This window comes from Pinus tabuliformis, chromosome 8 (assembly GCF_031772625.1).
Source record: "Pinus tabuliformis cultivar Carrire ecotype Pingquan chromosome 8, CPIR1, whole genome shotgun sequence".
NCBI classification, from domain to species: domain Eukaryota; kingdom Viridiplantae; phylum Streptophyta; class Pinopsida; order Pinales; family Pinaceae; genus Pinus; species Pinus tabuliformis.
In genome coordinates, this window is record NC_142294.1 from 622,834,503 (window position 1) to 622,856,263 (window position 21,761).

Here is a 21,761-nt window from a genome sequence, read left to right on the forward strand (position 1 = left end):
AGTCCTGCATGCAATCTCATGCACCTTGCACGCTCCATGGTTGTCATGTTCATCCTTTCTGACATACCAATTTCTTGTGGTGTTCTCGAACTGTCTTCTCTCTGCGAATTCCATTCTCTAAACAGTACCTATCAAACTCTTTGCTTCAATATTCACCTCCATTGTATGATCTGAGACACTTCAACCTTTTTCCTATCTCATTTTCAACCAAAGATTTCCATTTCTTGAAAGTATCAAATACATCAGATTTATTTTGAATACAATAAATCCATATTTTTCTAGTTCCATCATCAATAAAAGTAACATAATAGTGAGAACGACCGAGAGATGATACCTAAGCAGGTCCCCATACATCTATATGCACAAGATCTAATTTTTCACTCTTCTTTTCTTTCCCAACTCTGAGGAATCTGACTCTATTTTGTTTTCCATAAACACAATTCTCGCATAATTTTAAATCAACATGCTTCAAACCTGGCAAAAAATTTCTTGAGTGAAGAATCTGCATCCCCTTATCACTCATGTGCCCAAGCCTATGATGCCACAATGCCATATCTTCTCCTGTAGAGGTTAAAGCATTAACAAAATTAGAAATACCATTGCATAAATACAATGTCCCAACCTTTTCTCCTTTTTCTATTACTAGGACCCCTTTAGTGACCTTCCAGGTTTTATCAGTAAAAGTAGTCACACAGCCTTCAGCTCCCAACTTCCCTATTGAAATAAATTTTTTCTTCAAAATTAGAACATGCCTTACCTCCCTCAATAGCCATTGATTTCCATTTTGATGTTTTATGAGAATTGTACCCATTCCAATGGTTTTACAGCGTTTATCATCACCCAATCGAACCTATCCAAAATCTCCTTCAACATAATCATGAAATTTTTTCCTATCAGGTGTGGCATGGAATGAGGCCCTTGAATCTACCACCCAGGCATCAATAATATTTTCTAATGAAAGATTCAAAGCATCTTGCAACACATCATCTGTCACATTAGTCTCATGATTGTTTCTTGCTGCATGTCTCCTTCTTTTCCCTTCCGAGACTTATAGTATTTCTTCAGGTGTCCTTTCTTCCCACATTTCTAGCACACTATCCCCGATCTTGACTTGGATCTGCCTTTCCTTGACTTACTGTGATATCCTGGGTTCTTTTCCCTTTCCATTTTTCTTCCCTAGTCTTTGCAGTCAAAGCATTACCTGATGTCTCACCAGAGCTTTTTCGTCACACTTCCTCACTAAGGATTGCACTGACAACATCATCAAACTTTAAAGTACTAGATCCAGAGACAGAGTTACTAATGGCCACAACTAAACCATTCCAAATTTCTGGCAATGAGCACAGAAATAACAGAGCCCTAACTTCATGATCAAAAGTTACCCCTACAGAACTTAACTAACTAGCAACTCTATTAAATTCATTTAAATGATCAGTAACAGCTCCACCTTCTAACATTTTCATATTAAATAAACACTTCATAAGAAATACCTTATTTGAGGTCAAGGGTTTTTCATATAGTTTGGCTATTGCCGATATTAAACCCTCTATTGTCATTTCCTTTGAAATATTAAAGGCTATCGACACTGCTAGCCATAGCCATATTATTCCAAGTGCCTTTCTATCAAGAATATCCCATTCTCTGTCTATCATACTCGTCGCCTTCTTTGTCTTTCCACTCGTTGGTAGGTATATATCTCTCTGATACAGATAATATTCCATCTACATCTTCCACAGCTAGTAGTTTTGGCCATTAAATTTTTCGACCCTAAACCTATCATCTTCCACCATTGCTCCCACTCAAACTAGGAACCCTTGTCTCCTGTGCGTTTATCAGCCAAATAGACCTTCGGCTCTGATACCAGTTGTTAGAAAAAATATATTTTATAGAGTAATGGAACCCATAGAATATATTACAGAAATATACACGTAGAAAACACATAAAACAAGAGAGAAAAAGATATACATGGTTCACCCAATTTGGACTACATCCACGGAGAAATAACCAGTCCTTCCTTTTATATTATCTAGCAAGCTGAAGAGATACAACCTACAGCAGATCCGTTGTAATTCCCTCTTTGCTCTCACACAATCTCCTCTCTCTTTCTCGCTAAAAATACAGATCTACATAGACGCAATACAATTCCCTCATATATAGTTAGGGGGTGCCTTCTAGGGCAAAAAACCCTAAATTAAACATAACTTCTACCGTCAGATCTCCGCCTAATGAACAACCCATATTGACTACGAAATTACAACATTTTACAAGGCAATTTTACATCTATTTTTAGCTTCGGGGGCACTGCCTCCCCCGGACCCCCCTTGTAGTGTATATTTTACGGGCGACGTTTCCACCACATTACGAACTGGGGTCCAATGTTGCAATACCTCTAAATAAAGAATATGATCAGGCTCCACACCCAACAATATCACATTTGGAGACTAATTATAGTATCTCCATGGCTACTTCATTTGCTGGAAAATGACTCCACTTTGGACCTGGCTATATCTCATCTTCTTCATCATACTTGAAGATCAATTGAAACTGAGCAGAATCTCAGTTTCTTCCTGGTTACAAATTTTGTTAACATATCTACAGGATTCTGGCTAGTGTGTATCTTTTCCAACTTCTACTGTCCGTCTTCCAATGCTGACCGTATGAAATGGTACTTGAGCTATATATGTTTATACTTGGAATGAAATGCAGAGTTCTTTGCAAGATGTATGGCACTATGGCTATCACTGTATAATCTGCCCAACTCCTACTTCTTACCCAATTCATCCAAAAACTTTTGTAACCAAATCATTTCTTTACTAGCCTCTATAGCAACAACATAATTTGCTTCCATTGTTGAGAGTACAACAACACTTTGCAGTTTTGAGACCCAACTGACAATTGTTCCACCTACAATAAACACATATCCTGTGGTGCTCCTCCTGTTATCTCTATCACCCGCCATATCTGCATCAACATATCCCTATAGAGAAATGTTTGAACCACCAAAGCATAATTTTTGATTTGTGGTACCTTTCAAATACTTGAGAATCCACTTCACTGCCATCCAATGTTCTTTTCTTGGATTGTTCATGTACCCTCCTACAACTCCCACGACATGTGAAATATCAGGCCTTATGTAGACCATTACATACATTAAGCTTCCAACTACTGATGCATATGGAACTTTAGACATATAGTCCATTTCTTCCTAAGTATTGGGACACATTTCCTTACTTATTATGAAATGGATAGCCAAAGGTATACTAACGGGTTTTTCATTCTGCATTTTAAATATTTTCAACATCTTTTCTATGTACGCACTCTGAGACAATGTTAATTTTTTGTTCTTCCTATCTCTAGTTATTCTCATACCAAGGATTTGTTTTGCGGCACCCAAATCCTTCACAGCAAATGAGTTTGCCAATTTTCTTTTGAGCACATTTATTTCTTGCATGTTAGAACCCACAACAAGCATGTCATCTACATACAATAACAATATAATATAGCTACCATCATTTTTCATTTTGATTTAAACACAATGATCAAAGTGACATCTAGTATAACCTTGTTCAGACATAAACCTATCAAATTTTAGATACCACTGTCGTGGAGCCTGTTTTAAGCCATACAAGCTCTTCTTCAACCTGCACACTAGTTTCTCATTCCCTTTTACCTCGTATCCTTGTGATTGCTGCATATATATCTCTTCCTCCAAATCCCCATGGAGAAAGGTTGTCTTTACATCTAACTGCTCAAGATGCAAATCTTCAGCTGCTACTAGACTTAGAAGAGTTCTGATTGAAGTTATTTTAACAACGGGAGAAAATATCTCATCAAATTCTATACCCTTTTTCTATTCAAACCCCTTCACCACAAGTCTAGCTTTATACCTTTTTCTACCTCCATCTTCTTCCTTCAACCTGTAAACCCATTTACTCTACAATGTTTCTTTACCTACAGGCAACCTGACTAAGTCCCAAGTCTGGTTATGTGCTAAGGAGTCCATCTCTTCTTTCATGGCTTACTCCCACTTCTTCAATGTTTCTACCTACACTTCTTCTTCATAACATTCTGGTTCACCAGAATCAGTCAACAATACATAATATAATGAAGGAGAGTATCGTTTATGGGGTCTACATATCTTGGTAGATCTTCTAACACCTCTTTCAGGTGTTTGAGGTGCTTGTTGCTGTTGTGGTTTTTTTTGTTGTTATAGCTGTTGATCATTATGATTTTCAGGCACCATCACTTTTTCTGTGATCTCATCAAGCACTGTGTATTCTCTGTTTTCTTTTTCTTGTTTTATTTCCTGCAACTGATCCTTATACAAAACCTTTTCATTGAATATGACATATTTGCTTCCAATGATTTTGTGTTTTTCATAATCATAAAAGTGATAACCCAAATCATTAACACCATATCCAATAAAGGTACATTTCTTTGATTTTGCCTCAACCTTTGTTCTATTTTATTTATTAATGTGGACAAATTCTTCACAACCAAAAGTCTTTAAAAATGAGTAGTTTACCTTTCTACCTGTCCATGCCTTCTCTGGAATACCACCATCCAAGGAACTTGAAGGCCCTTTGTTTATTAGATAAACAACAATATCTACAACATCTACCCAAAATTGTAAAGGAAATCATGCATGAAACCTCATGCACCTTGCACGCTCCATGATTGTCTTGTTCATCCTTTTTGACACCATTTTCTTATGTTGTTCTTGGAACTGTCTTCTCTCTGCGAATTCCATTCCCTGAATAGTACCTATCAAACTCTTTGCTACAATATTCACCTCCATTGTATGATCTGAGACACTTCAGCCTTTTTTCTATCTCATTTTCAACGAAAGCTTTCCATTTCTTGAAAGTATCAAATACATCGTATTTATTTCGAATATAATAAATATAGTTTTTTCTAGTTGCATCATCAATAAAAGTAACATAATAATAAGAGCCACTGATAGATGATACCTGAGTAGGTCCCCATACATCTGTATGCACAAGCTCTAATTTTTCACTCTTCTTTTCTTTCCCAACTCTGAGGAATATGACTCTCTTATGTTTTTCATAAACACAATTCTCACAGAATTGTAAATAAACATCCTTCAAACCTGGCAACAAATTTCCTGAGTGAAGAATCTACATCCCCTTCTCACTCATGTACCCAAGCCTATGATGCCACAATGTCGTATCTTCTCCTGTAGAGGTTAAAGAATTAACAAAATTATAAATAACATGGCATAAATACAATGTACCAACCTTTTCTCCTTTTTCTATTACCATGGCTCCTTTAGTGACCTTCCAGGTTTTATCTGTAAAAGTAGTCACACAGCCTTCAGTTCCAAACTTCCTTGTTGAAATAATATTTTTTCTCTAGATCTGGAACATGCCTTACCTTCTTCAATAGCCATTGATTTCCATTCTGATGTTTTATGAAAACTATACCCATTCCAATGATTTTACAGGGTTTATCATCACCCAATCGAACCTGTCCAAAAACTTCTTGAACATAATCATGAAAATTTTTCCTATCAGGTGTGGCATGGAATGAGGCCCCTGAATCTACCACCCAAGCATCAATACTATTTTCTAATGAAAGAATCAAGGCATCTTGCAACACATCACCTGTCACATTCGCTTCATGATTGTTTTCTTGCTATGCATCTCCTTCTTTTCCCTTCCGAGACTTGCAGTCTTTCTCAAGGTGTCCTTTCTTCCCGCATTTCCAACACACTATCCCCAATCTAGACTTGGATCTTCCTTTTCTTGACTTACCGCGATAACCTGGGCTCTTTCCTCTTTCCATTTTTCTTCCCCTAGTCTCTGTAGTCAAAGCATTACCTGATGTCTCACCAGAGCTTTTCTGTCGCATTTCCTCGCTAAGGATTGCAAGGACAACATCATCAAACTTTTAAGTACTAGATCCAGAGACAAAGTTACTAATGGCCATAACTAAACCATTCCAACTTTCTGGCAATGAGCATAAAAATAACAGAGCCCTAATTTCATCATCAAAAGTAACCCCTACAAAACTTAACTGACTGGTAATTGTATTAAATTCATTTAAATGATCATAAATAGATACACCTTCTCACATTTTCATATTAAATAAATGCTTCATAAGAAATACCTTATTGGAGGCTGAGAGCTTTTCATATAGTTTTGCCAATGCTGACATTAAACTGTCTCTTGTCATTTCCTTTGAAATATTAAAAGCTACCAACGCCGCTAGGCATAGCCATATTGTTCCAAGTACCTTTATATCGAAAATATCCCATTTTTTATTTGTCATACTCGTCAAATTCTTTGTATTTCTGCCCAATGGTAGGTACAGATCTCTCTGATACAAATAATCTTCCATCTGCATCTTCCACAGTTGGTAGTTTTGGCCATTAAAATTTTCAACCCTAGACCTAACATTTTCTGCCATTGCTCCCACTCAAACTAGGAACCCTTCTCTCCTGCGAGTTTATCAGCCAAATACACCTTCGGCTCTGATACCAGTTGTTAGAAAAATTATATATTATGGAGAAATGGAACACATAAAATATATTGCAGAAATATAAACACAGAAAACACATAAAACAAGAGAGACACAAATATACGTGATTCACCCAATTTGGGCTATGTACACAGAGAAACAGTCAGTGCTTCCTTTTATATTATCCAGAAAAATGAAGAGATACAACCTACAACAAATCCGCTGTATTTCCCTCTTTGCTCTCACACAATCTCCTCTCTCTTTCTCACTCAGAATACAGATCTACATAGACACAATACAATTCCCTCATACATAGCGAGGGGGTGCCTTCTATGGCAAAAAGCCCTAAATTAAACATAACTTCTACCGTCACATCTCCGCCTAATGAATGACCCAGATTGACTACGAAATTACAACATTTTACAAGGCAATTTTACATCTATTTTTAACTTCGGGGTCGCCGCCCCCCCGGACCCCCCTTACAACGTATATTTTATGGGTAGCAATGCCACCACATTACGAACTGGGGTCCAATGTGGATATACCTTTAAATAAATAAGATAATCAGGCTCCACACACAACAGTTGAGCCAGGGTCAAAACATGATATGGTTGTAGTTGACCAGGCGTAGTGCTTACTAGGCAATCAATGTACCATAGTGGGATCCCCTAAGTCACATTAGGAAGGACCAGTGAAGCCATGACAGGGACAAAAAATACTCCCAGAGGGGGGAATAAGAAAGGTATATGGCCTGCAGGGTAATTTCCCAGTGGAATATCTCCTGGATGGTTGAGACCTTGACGAACAGTTCTTGGTGCGAACATAGGAGAGGCACCCACAAACAGAGGAGGTCCTGGGTGGGTGGATCTAGATTACTCGGTTGAGATGCTAACAACAGAGCGTTGAGGAGCTAGCTGTTGATCAAAGGTATTGACCTCGTCAAAATCCATCATGAGGATTTGGTAGTCACCGGGACTAAAAGGTTGGGGGAGATGGGCCGCTTGACCTGGCTGAGGTTGAGCAACAACAAATCCTTATTGAGGGAAAGGATTTGTGAGCAAGGTCGGTTGTAATGGCGTAGGATTATGAGGTCATTGTTGACCTCGAGAAGTTGCTTGAGCTTCCCATAGTTGGTGCATCTGGGGTAAAAGGAGACACTCATGTGTGTAGTGGCCATGTACACCACAACATGCACAAGGCTTATTTGTCTGAATGGCCTTGTTTTGCTTGGGTTGGTTGTCCTGTTGTTGGTTGTTGGTGTTAGGCTAGCTCCCCTAGGGTTCACTAGGCTAGTTACCTTGGTTACCCTTGTTACCCTTCCCCTTATTATTTTTCTTTGAATTCTAGGGATTGGTGTCACTCTGTTGCACAAACACATGGCCCTGAGGGGGTGGTGGCTGTTGGGGCTAAGGATGCATAGGAGGTTGCGGCGCTAATGCTTAAGGGGTTGGAGCACTAGGTTGTGTATAAGAATGAGAAATAGTTTGGTAGATGGGTTGGGGCCCTGGAAACATGTTGCTAGTAGGAGGGGCATAAATATTAGAGGAACTGGTGCCCCCTATGGGTAGCCATAACTCTACTGAGAAAAGGGAGAAGAGTGTGAAATGGATCCAACGATACTTTCGGTGGCATGAGATACCCCCAGTGCATTAGCACTGCCGGGATGAGGGAGTTCTAGAATAATGGTATAGACATAACCTGATTGAGCATAAATTAGTTCATATCTCAAAGTGGTATGGAGAGCTTCTTCCTCAGTCTAAGGAAAATGGGACATGACATCTTTCTCGATGGGGGATAAAAGGCTCTTGAGAAACCAATCTAGATAAACACGACCTTCAAAAGATGGGGCACAACATGTGCTCCTCCTTTGACACCACTCTTGAACATGGTCAGAAAGGTGAGTAGTGGAGGATTGACGAAATGTGGTCAAAATCTGAGTACCAGTGTCATACCCGAGAGGTAACTGGAAATAGAACAAGAGCGCTTTAGCAAGTGTTGAAAAATAGAATGAGAGGTGGCAAGCTAGTCTACATACCATTTTGTAGCATCTCCAGTGAGCATTCGTTGGAAGAGCCGAAGACGAATGGATTCATCAGTTATGGAGTTGGACGAACACCACATGTGGAAGGATAGGACATGGTTGGTAGGATCCTCTCCAGCAATACCCTCAAACTTTGGGATGTCTGAGGGAAGCTTAGACAGCATAGAGGGCCAACCAACATCATGGTGTATGGGGTCACTTATCAACTGGTTAAGATCTGGTAAAATTAACCCAGCCATAAAGGGGAGCATGGGGGCCATTGAAATGGTTCCTAAGACTGTTCCACCTGATGTGACCACTGGTATGGCATCGGAGCCACTACTAGATTGGGGTCCTGCACCAGATGTGGGTCTAGACACGGTGACGATATGCGGTGAAGGAGGTTCAGAATCAGATGAGGAATCAGAAGGACCAGTAGAATAGTCAAAATGGGGACTCAAAGGGCAATGAACTTGAATGAAACAGGGAGGAGTAATGTGCCCAAGATGGAACTGGGGGTGAAGGCCTAATATTCTATGTGACCGACGCCTTGGTGGCACAATGATGGAAGGACACACGAAACACAGAAAGGGTGAAGGGATATCAACAATATATCTTCTATCTCTGATACGATGAGATAAATTTTATTATGTTAATTCTTGGCTTGGCAGTGTAAACCAAGCGCCCTTCACTTAAGGTGTGCTTGTGTGTGCAAGTGTATTAATTCATTAAAACAATATCTTGTTTGTAAAAAAGAAAAAAGGTTGTTGCAAATAAAATGAAGTAAATAACAGAAAATAAACAACAAACCGATTAATTAAACCCCACCCAAACTGGGTTTGCAAACACTCTACTTCTAGGTAGCTAAACCAATGGAAAATACACTGAAATGATCAAGATATCTGAATGTTGGTGTGACTGGGATCAAGTGACTCTAAGTTGCTAGAAATTGGTGCAGCAACAACCAAAAACCAAAGGGGAAGATTGTTGCAAAAAGATAGGGAGATGGGTGAAACACCTAGGGAAACCAAGGGGACCCTGAGGAAATGACCAAACAAGTTTGAATGTGAAACTATGGATGGTATCAACCTATCTTATCAGATCTGAAACAAAAGGTTATAGATCTAGAAAATGTGGCTGAAAGTGCTGCAGAAACTCAGACTTCTCACTCAGCTAAACTCCTCCTAGAAAGGCAGAAGTGTACTGGAAACCCTAGGGGGGGCTAAATTCGACTTCAACTTGTAAAAAAGAATGGATCAAGACCTACGTGGGATGAGATAAAGTTCAAACACCCAACATACAGCTCTCAGCAAAACCCATAAAAAATCTGAGAGAAACCATAAAACCCAAAAATCGCAAGTTCTAACCTATTTTTTTATGAAATCACACTTTTTGCGCAGAAAGATGCATTCTGGAGCCCAGATTGCACCTTTTGGGCTAAAAAGTGTACTTTATGCTCTGATACTTCTGTTACAGATCCATTTGGGCACATCAATCCCATCATCCAGATCAGTGTTTTGGGGCTCATCAAACCCTAATTTCAGTTGCTACATGCCCTAAACAAGTCACCCCTTTGAATGCCTCCTTCCCAGATAGTTTCATGACCTAAAGACATCCAGAAATAACCTCTAGAGGGGCCAACACAAGTAGGCCCATGTAAGGGTGCATTGCAGAGTAGTTGAGTCCCTGCTTGGGTGATTTGTAGAGCACTTAGGCTTCCTTTCACCTGTGCTGAGTGAGTTTGAGCGAAATTCACATAGGGTTTGGGGAATATTCTTATCTGGTGGAGTCATCTAGAAGGTTCCCTCACTTATCAACTCCTATGAGCTCGAAAATGGATGAGGAATGAGTTAAGATGCATCATATCCTCTCATCCCTTCCTCCATGGAACTAATTCTAAGTATGGAAGGCCATTCAATACCACAATATATGACAAAACCTCCTTCATCTACCTATAAATTGACCATTCATCTAAGTGATCAGGGGCTGGAATATGTTGAATTGTAAGAAGATAATGTTGCTATGAGAATTGGCTTTGAAACAAGTATTGTAATGCTACAATTTTGCCATTCTTTTGATGTGATGTGGATGGGATTCAAGATGGAGGAATGACTTTGAATCAAACAAAATGGTTGTAATTCCTCCTTCTATTTAATAAAATATTTGAACCTTTCTCCCATATGTTTGTATTGTCATATGATGCTTATATGTGTGAAATGAATCTGATTCCATTTACTTGTATTCAATAGATATTTTTCTTTGATCGATTCTTTGTCTTCTATTTGTGTTTACAGGTACTTCTCAAGCGTGTTAAGTATGGGAAGGAGCAACAAGATCAATACAAAGGAGAAGAGGAAAATGAAACTACAAGTAGGTCTTCTCATCTTCTTTGTCTTATCTATTGCTTATAGGAAAAGGCTAAAGTGCTTTAAACTGTTGTTTTAGATATGGATACTTATCCATGGAATTAGTATTTATCCGTAGATACCAAATTATCCAAAACAAATTGGTGACCATACTGGGGAAGATCATCCTTCCTAGTAGCTTATCCACCTCTGAGGACATTCTTGTAGACCCTACCCGTGTTCATTGATTGTATTTAATCTCTTTTTCATTGAATTTTTGGTCAAAACTGTATCAAATTGCCTTTTGAAATGGCTCATTGTCACTAGCGCAGGCTTGTGAGGGACACAGTGTGTTGTAGAGCACCCCTATCTTAGGGACAATACTCTAAAGTGCACCATCTCCCATTTAGGGCTATGTTGATCCTCCCAGGGTCAGTTTCCCACCTCTGGATTGAGTTTTTGCCAACTTTTCTCTGCTTGTTTGCTTGCTGATTGATCAATGAATGTCATGTCTCAGAGAACAAGTTTCTATCTCCTTTTCTAGCCCTACTTCGACTTGATTGATTAATTTTTCTTAAATTTTTTCTTTGTCATTATCGATATAGTCAAAGTTAGAATATAGTTAATTAATCTTTGTTCAAAAGAAATTTTTGTGAAATTCTTCTTTTCCTTCGAAACAGAACTGTCGTCAAGTCTTCGTTTTTGTTAAATATTGATTGATTGTATGCGCATAATTTTCCTTTTTGTTCATATTCACATTAAGGAAATAGAAAAGAAATACATGCTTGTTGCATTGAAAAATTTTGTGTGTGCTTATAGGAATAGTGTAGGTAAATTGCATTAGATGTTCTCTTTGCTCTTTGTCAAAGATCTGATTGCTCTATCCCTACTAGCTAAGGTTTTCATTATTCAATTGAATGAAAATAATGCTTATCATATTAGTTTCATTTTAGGAATTGCAAACATACATCATGTGGTCAACCTTGAAAGGAAAATTCTAAAGAAGATCAACTTGAAATTTATCTGATTTTACCTAATGGAGCATTGTCACCTAATGAAAAACATTTAGTGGTTCTAGGCTAGAGACGTGTTCCGGCATCGTAAAACAAAACAGTTGTCGCTAACTTGTTTGCAATACATCCTGAGTGTGATACCTCATTCCACGTACATGACTATATCGTAGTTTTTCCACGTACCTTCAGGTATATATGGCGGTGTTACAGTATGTAAAGTACATGGGAATTCTCTCACTGTGCGGTTTTGCATTAGACAACGCTTATACGGATTGGGCCTCCACGTACTTTCGGGTATATATGGGAGGACAACACTAGGTTGCTATCCATCCTTAGGTAACCAAGTGTTATAGACATATTTGGGCACTTCAACCCCAATCACATATGTCCATAAACCAAGGGATCTTTAACCCATAAAAGGGTTGTTTCAAACCCTAAAGGATCATGGTAAACTGATTACATCATTTCCCAGAAGTTCCACCTCAAAAACCACTCAGAACTGGCCAAAACTAGACCATATTGATTGCTCCACTATCAAGGTGCAATGCATACTGGCTCCTACAGTAGCCAGGTGCGATGCATACTGAAGAGGCCTTCTATAGGGTGCGATGAGCGAGAATGGACAAATGGCTGAGACAGTTTGTTCAGTCGATGCTCATGGAATATTCTAGAAACTTTTCCTATGACACTTGCCTCTCTGAATTCGCCCAGGGATGAGTAAGAGATCAATGAAATCTCCAAGTGGAACCAAGAACTATTAGTGGAATGACACTAATCAAAAACCCAGAGCTGACTCACACCCTTGTAAGACATCTATATATGGATCCCTCATTTGAGAGATCTGGAGGTTGGAATTTTGTAATTTGTAAGGAAGTGCTGTTAGTTTATCTTTGAGAAAGAGCATTGTATTGTTGGGTGATCTTGCTTTTCATGAGGTGAAGAGGACTTTGATGCTGGGAGGATGATGCTAGATCAGACAGTTGGGTTGTAATTCTCCCTTCTACTATTAATAAAGTTCTTTGAGTTTTCCTCCATACAATCGTGTATTTGTGAATATTACTTATTGGTGAATGTAATTGTATGTTAAATGTATTTCTGATTCTACATTGTTTATGATATTATAGATCGAGATGCTTTGATGGTGTTTTGTTACTCTAGTTCTACAGGTATTCTTTAAGTGGGACAAGTAGGAGAAGAGTTGCAAGCTCTATCAAGGGAGAGAGGAATCAAGCAAGGAGTCAAGCAGAAGATCCAGGTTGGTCTCTTCGCTCCTTTCTTATCTATCATACATAAAGGAAATCGCAAATTGCTTTGATTGATTGTTTCTAACATAGCTACCAATCTTAGTGGGACTAGTAGATCGAAAGGACTCTAGTTTTCCCGGAAACAAAATGGCGACTCCACTGGGGAGCGAATAGTTTGTTTGTTTTTTATTGTTGTTTGATTTACAAACTACAGACGGAGCCTGAAATTAGCCAGATAGCCTTCGAACTGCTCTTGCTATGCAATTGCAAAGTAGATGAATGCTGCTTAGTTAATCTCCGGGTTGGTTTATGAACTAAACCTCTGACTTACAAGCGTCCTAAATGCCCTTGTGGTATCTCAATAACCTCCTAAGATCATACCCCTGTACTTTGTTTTTACTGTCCATCATAGCTCATCTTAAATCACTGAACTTAGCTGCAAATTTTGAGCAAAAACCCAACTCAGTTTCACTCCCTGGCCCATCGCACTGTCTGTAACTGGAAACCAGTATGCATCGCACCTCCCGTGTGTAGCAGGTGAGATGCATCCCTGTTTCTGAGAAGCACAGGTGCGATAAATGAGTAATACTATTTCTCTATTTGAAATTTGGGTTTTTCCTCCTTGTTTTTAGCTCTATTCAGTTGTTTTGCTACTTATTATCAGTATCTCTTTGTTGAAGCCTCCTTCCTTTACATTGTTCAACCTCCATTTATTAGGATTAGTAAATGTTTTTATGTATTTTTCCATCATTTACAGTCCTTCGTCAAAAGTAGCTTAAATCGAACTGTCATTTTCGATCAAAAAGAAGAGTGTCATAAAGTCTTCCTCCTCTAGATAGTCGATTGTACTTTTTCCATGGTATTTGATTTGAATTGTTAATATTTGAAGTGTCGAAAGTGGTTTTGTATTCGAAATCGAAAAATGTCGTTTTAGTCTTCCTTTCATTTTGAAAAGAAATTGTCAAAATATCACTTTGAAGATAATAGTTCAAATATGTACTTAGTTTTCCTTTTTGGCATTCTCACATTAAGGGAACGAAAAACAAATACTTGCATTTGCATTTAGACTGTGTGAGGAAAATGTTTTAGGAAAAGTGCATTTAGTGTGTGCTCTTTGCTCTCTATTGAAAGAATCGTAATCTTCTTTCCTTCGTAGCTAGGATTTTCATTGCTAAAAAACAAATTATTGTTTATCATTTTAGATTGCATATTTAGGAATTTTACATCTACATCACGCGATGAATCTTGAAAGACAAACTTCTAAACAAGATCAACTCTAAAATAAATCTCAATGAACATAACAACACTTTGGAACCTAACGCAACACATCTAGAGGTCTAGGCTAGAGACGTGTTCTGACGTCGTAAAATCTAGTAACTATCATTTTCATCGAAGGTTGGGAGATTCCTCCTCTTTGATACAACAAGTGCTAGTACGGACTTGTGCTCCCCGTACTGTCGAGTATATATTGGGAGACCACAATTGGCTGATAACCTGTATCCATAGGAAGCCGTGTCTATCACCCTATCGATCGCAATGCATTGAACACAACATTCAGGAAGATTGAATGTCGTACATAAGTCCTTGGTAATTTCTCTTTAATTTACCACCAAACTGTATATTGTAGTTTTGCGATTGGTTTGGTAATCCCTCCATCTAGATCTCCAGAGTAGTCACTTTCGTTCATTTTCAACTCCTTAAAAGAAAATGTCCATCTAAGCACTTGTCACTTCAGGCTCATTAAAAATCGAAGGGGGCTAGAGTCATCTTTAGCTTTTTCTCGAATCTTAAAAATTGAAAAAGAAAAGTTGTGTCAAAGCATCATTAAAAATTATTTAACTCAGAATAACGCCCCTATTCCTTCGTTTATCTTAGGTTGAGATAATGGAATCCACCAATCAAGGAATCCCTCTTGGGGGGAATCCTATTCCTTTCTCTTCTTGGAGAGATATTGGTGCTCAGTATATGGCTACATTTTCCCTTCCAGGAATCACAATTGGCCTGCCAGTATGGCTATTCTCAACCTCTATCGTTCAAAATATCGTGATTCCTCAGCAATCGAATCTGCAACCAGATGATACTGAAGTTGTCATTTCACCTTGTACTTTGTTTGTTTCTCCCTCCCCTTCTTCCTCTTCGCTTGGTGAAAATAGTGATGTTAGTAACCGAGTAGCTGAGAAGAAGAAGAAAGGGAAGGAGAAGAAGAAGAAGTCAGTTAAACAAGGGGGCACCACGTAGCATCTGGTGAAAATCCGCACACCAAACTTTCCAAACACATAATTCCATGCATAATTTGCAAAGGGGACCACATTCATCAAGAACGTCCATGTATCCCTTGGATCTTGAGAGAATGGTCTCCTCGTTCACACCATCCGGTGCCATCAACCTCTAGCGATCATGTTGACAACACACCATCAACTAGTGAAAATGAAGTCAATGGATAGAAAGGAAATGTTAGATTTCCATGTAGCTTATGTGAAGGTAATCATGCTCTTCACCATTATCCTTTTTTGGATGAAGCCAAAAGAGTCTTGGATAACCGTCCTGCTTCGCCACAACAACTTTCGTCTGGATACAAGAAACTCTCACCAAGTCCTTCGCTAGTTGAAAATTCGACTGACGTAACTCAATCGTTGGTCGAAATGCATATCATTGAGAGTGAACCTTCTGAGTCCATACCAGACCAAAGTCAACAGGTCAAGATGGCAGCTGACCCAGTCTTGCCTTCAGAAGATCCACCTTCAGATGATACAATTTCCAAAGAGAATGAGAATGACACCATTCAAATTCTTTTTGTCAGTACAAAGTCTGATGAACTTGGGGGTAATCCACCCGTTCCTTTACAATAGGAGGAAAATTCCCCAGTTCAAGGGGTTCATCCAGCCATTTATCCGGTACCCCCTCCAAGAAGTCTAGTCATTTCCTTCAATCGAAATCAACTAGAAAGACCCTGCCTTCCATCTAATGTACCATTCAAGATCATAGTACAAGTTTACAAAATGATCGTGTCTGGCACTATCATAGATGAAGGGGCTTCAACGAGTATCCTTTCCTCAATTTCTTGGAAAGCGCTTGGTTCACCATCGCTTATGCCTGTGACACAAAATTTGTCAGGCTTTAACAAAGGAACCAGTCGACCATTATGGATCCTTACGAAGTTTCCAATAACTTTGAAAAAGAAAACAGTTCACTTGAATGTGATGGTAGTCCAAGGACCACTAGATTACAATATACTCCTTGGACGTGACTATATATATAGCATGGAAGCTATTGTTTCCACACTCTTTCGAGTGATGTGTTTTCCGCATGAGGGCAAAATGGTACAGCTTATCAACCAACTTTCATTTCCCGATTCAAACACAGAGTTAAGTCAAACATCATCCCTAAATGGTCTCTTTTCATCAAGAGTGTCTCTTCAACCTTCATTCCATCCACCTGATTGCGGCGAGTAATCTGATGAATGTAACAAAGCTTAGGGGGCATGAACCTGGTCTGCTTCGGCAGACAAATCTAGCTGAAAAAATAAGTTTCCTTGTAGGTTATGTGATTGGTCCAAAACACCATTTCCTTGTAAGTAATGTGATTGGTCTGAAACACCATTTCCTTGTAGGTTATGTGATTGGTCCGAAACACCATTTCCTTGTAGGTTATGTGATTGGTCTGAAACACCATTTCCTTGTAGGCTATGTGATTGGAAGTGTTGACCCACACCATTCACTTTTGTCCACTCTGTGTGTTATAGACATTTTTGTGCCTTACAGCATAGAGCATGAAATGTCCATAATCTAAGGGATCCAAAGTCCCTAAACATGTTGTTCCTACCCCTAGAGGAACAAGGCAAACCAACCACAACAATTCACAGAAGTTCTCCACCTGAAAACACTCAAAAACAAGCCAATTCTGGATCATGTCAACTGCTCCACTGAGCATCTGCGCTGAATGTCAACTGCTCCACTGTCTACCTGCGTTGAATGTCAACTCCAACGAAGGCTACCTGCGCTGAGCGTAATTGGACAAGTGGCAGGCTCATTCCTCAATGTGTCAATGCCCAGGAAGCTTCCAAAATGACACTTGCATCAAGGAATTCGACTGGTGATGAGTAAGAGGTTCCAAATCTCCAAGTGGAAGCAAGAACCTCCAAGTGGACTCAAGAACTGAGAGAGGGAGAGGACACTAGTCAGATCTCAAGCTGACTCATCCTCTCTCCAAAATAACTATATATAGATCTCTCCTCCATGGGATCTAAGGGCTGGAATTTTGTTATTGCAAAGAATTGTTGTTGGTTTGAGACTGGATCATTGGGTGCTTAATGCTTTGAAGGGAGCTGAAGAAGGAATTCCATTCTGCTGGGAAGGAGATGCTGGATTGTAGCCCTATGGGTTGTATCTCTTCCTGAACCCTGTTACTTATTAATAAAGCTATCTTGGTTTTCTCCTATATGCTGGTGTATTTGTATGATTGCATTAGTGTATTTGATTTACTTCTAATCCTGAATCACTTATGAATATGTATATTTGCCTTTGTGTTGTGTTCTTCTCTTGTCGCAAGTAGCTGTTCTCTTGTCACAGGTAGCTGTTCTCTTGTGATCTCGTGGGAATCAAGTAGCTGTTCTCTTGAGCAAGCGAGGAGGCAAGTAGCTGTGAACACTCAAAGAGAAGAGGATCTAGATCGAGGGACAAACGGAAGATAACGGTAAGTCTATCGATCTCGCCTCTTTCATATTTCATAAAGGAAGAAACCAGAATAGCTGTATTCATTTGTTGCTAAGGCACTGTCACACCTTAGATGGATAGGATCGTCCTGCATAGGCATTTTTCCCCACAAAAAATTGGCGACTCCGCTGGGGAGAATTTGTTTATTCATTTCATTTGTGTTTCTGTCATGTGTTTACTTCATAGACTTGACAACAACAATCGAACTGCATCTTTCCCGGATGCAAAGTAGAAAGTTGCTGCTTTGATCCAGTTGCTGGACTTGTCCATGATCCAAACAATAGATCCCCAAATGATTTGAAGATCCTTTGTGATAGTCTTTAGTACCCTCTCAAAGCATCCCTCTGTTTATACCTTGCTTGTGTTTCTGATTAGGCCTGAAACAGTTGATTTTTGAGCATTTAATGACCCAGAACCCAAGGGAAACGAGAGTTTCTCCTTCAGCGCAACTGCTGTGAAGGAAGTCTGCATTTCAACGCAGGTCCCGTGAGGGCTACCTGCGCTGAATGTCAAATCCTCAGTGTTGAGGTTGCGCTGAACCAGTTTGGCCTTATGCAGCTGGGGTTCTCTGCTGTCTATTGCCTTGTTTTGATCTCTGTTTTTTGCAGCCTTTAACCAGCATAGGTACCAGTCAGATAACTTCTTTTCTTTGCTTAGATTCCGCCTCCTTTTGTACAAAAATACTGTGAATGTTTTTATGTGTTTGTGGCATCATTTACAGTTTTCCTTTGCATGAGTAAAGTAGTCATCCTATAGCCTTTGATTCAGATCTGATTGATTGTGATCTTAGAAGAGAGTTCATTGGCTGTTTGCAGATTGATAATAGGTTTACTTTTGCTTATTGGTTTGAATTTGTCTCTTTTAAAGTGTCAAAACAAGTCTTTATTTCGAAAATCGTTAAGTAGTGTAATCTCTTCTACCTTCTCTGATTTCGAAAAAAGTGAACTTGTTTGTATTGATCATTTAAAAAGCAAATTCAAAGTTGTGCAAAAAGCTTTCTTTGTAGGCATTTATACTAAGAAAGTGGAAAACAAACACCTGCATTGTGCATTTTGCATTTGATAGTTTGCATGTTGGATTTAGGGAAAGTGAATTAGAGTGTGCTGATTTCTCTTTGAGAAAAGATAGTGTTTTTCTTTTCCCTTAGTAGCTAGGATTTTCAAAGTTGAAAAGATAATAAAGCTTGCTTATCATCTTTAGACTACATTTAGGAAGTTGTATCATACATCTCGTGGTGAACCTTGAAAGGCAAACTTTAAAAAGATCAACCTAAAATAAACTGAATGAACCTAACAACGCTTTGTAACATAACGCACAACATAGAGGTCTAGGCTAGAGACGTGTTCCGGCGTCGTTAAGCCTAGTGACTGTCGATCTCGTGGAAGGTGGGTGATTCCTCCTGAGGGACGATAGCGCTAGTACAGATTGTGCTCCCACGTACCATCGTGTATATATTGGGAGACCCCTATAGGCATATATCTTTTATCCTTAGGAAACCGTGTCAGCCGCCCTACTGATCGCAATGCAGTGAACACAGCATTCACGAAGATCGACCGCCCGTACCCTAAAAAGTATTCTGCGGTTTTGCGAAAAGTTTGGCACACCCTCTACCAAGAACTCTAGAGCAGTTTCTTTTGGCCTTTTTCAGACTGTATAACAGAAAAAGTCCATCCGAGCATTTGTCACTTCGGGCTCGTTAAAACATCGAAGGAGACTAGAGTCATCTTTAGCTTTTTCTCGACTCTTTAAAAGTGAAAAAGCAAGTTGTGTCTAAAGCGTCTAATAAAATTCATTCAATTCGGAAACACCATTTTCCCCTTTTGTATTTTGGTTGATCGAGTAATCCGCAATCGTGGAAGAAAGTCAATTGAAACCCCGTCATTCGCGGAGGCTTACGAGTCAACCGTCTTTGTCTCCGGAATCGAAAACAGTATGGACAAAGCGAACTCGTTTAACCGGTTAAAAATCTCCTATCAAAGTTAGAACAAGTGTTCCGACAACATCTGAGATTCTGGTTACTCCAAACATTTCTGGAAACCCTGCCTCTATAGAAGAAGTTCAACAGCCACAGAGGGACAATAATACTGATCCTAGTCTGGGGGCAAATACTTGCATTACTGAACCAGTTCCATCTGTAACCGGTTTAGAGAGTCTTGCTCCCCAAACAACTGTCGCTGTCGATTCAACCCCTTCTTCGGCACCAGAAATATTTTACGGACCTGACGGTCTTCCTCTTCCATCGGGTTTGATTGCGATAGAGGAAATTGTAGAGGATCCGCAAGCAAATACTCCAACCCATTTTGGAGTCGGGGTCACTCTATTTCCTTCATCAGAAGTTAATCCACCACAAGTGGAAGTTCCTGTAGAATCGCTAGGCAATCTATTGGATAGACTCAAAATGTCTGAACAACCGTCAACATCTAGGACTGTGTCGAGCGACACAACGACAGCAGAAGCCCCTGCCGTCACTCCGACAATGTTTTCCGGCATACCATCTGTCCCGACTAGCTCACAACCGCTAGAAGGAGTCCACCAAGGGACTATTTCGACAGTGTGGTCTATTCCAGTTTGTTCATCCGGAATGATATCCGGCAATCCTTATGTTGAGACTTGCCAGATTGATCCATTTGGAGGTCAATTTGGGCAATCCAGTCCACAAGGACAAACAATCCCCTTGAGTTCTGGGTTGCTACCGTATGGGGGGCAGTATGCCCTTTCATTACCCCCTCCGGGAGGGTATCCATACGGGAGTTCACAACAGTATTCAGGTTATACTGGAATTACATCAAGTGGTTGGGTACCTATGCTACCCCAACAACCAAGGGTTGTATATTCTATGCAATAGTGTGTACCTGTGTCAAACATCCCAACCACACCAGCTATTGTAACAGTGTCACAAGTTCAAGCGATGCCTGTTGTATGTCAACCTCAGATTTCTCAGGTTGTAATGCAACAACCCCTTGACCCTGGGTCACAACCACAATCACCAACTGGTGGGGCAACACAGGTCCAAACGGGTACAATTACCCCACATCTTGGTCCTACGGTTAGTATAGCGCAGCAGAACATGGCTTCACAACCGTGGCTGGTGCAATACCAACAACCACAATTCCAGCAAGTGTCCCAAGGTTCTGAGTAGCAGATCTTTGCGAACAGTGGACAACCGTATCTTCAAAACGGTCAAAACCAACCACTCTACAGTGGTCAAGTCCACCAACCGTATCAGTCATACCAACATCAATTACATTATGCTGGTATGCAAAGACCCACTGCTCAAGCGATTCCATCGTACCCTGGTTATGCTTCACCTAACCTGAATCAACAGTTACCATTCGTGGCAACTTTAGAGTTACCTGATTTACACCGGTTAACCAACGATTTGATTGCTTACGCCCCTTGGTGGCCAGCGATTCCTCACAAACTTCCATCTGACATTCCTAAATTCAATGGAAATCCAGGTGAAGACCCATCGAATCACGTGATGACTTTTCATCTGTGGTGTTCGTCGAACACCCTGAACGATGATTCGATAAGGCTTCGCCTTTTTCAGAGGACATTGACAGGTCCAGCGGCTAAATGGTATATTGAATTACCTAGAGCCTCGTTCGACAATTTTAGCTCCCTAGCCACGACTTTCTTAACCTATTTTCAATTACTGATAAGGTATGAAACGGGAACCGAAATATTAACCAACTTCAAGCAGACAACTGCCACTCATATATCTGATCATATACATGAGTGGCGTCGTCGTCGTAGGATGGTGAAAACATACGTTCCCGATCAGCTGTTAGCTGAATGGTTTATAAAGTCATTACTTCCTGCTATAACAGAAGATGTGGCAAAGGGGGAGTCGTAACAGAGGAGCAAGTTATTGCTCGTGCACAATATCTAGACTTAGTTTATACTCAGTCTGGCACGCTCTACGACAAAATACCCGACGCCCCTAG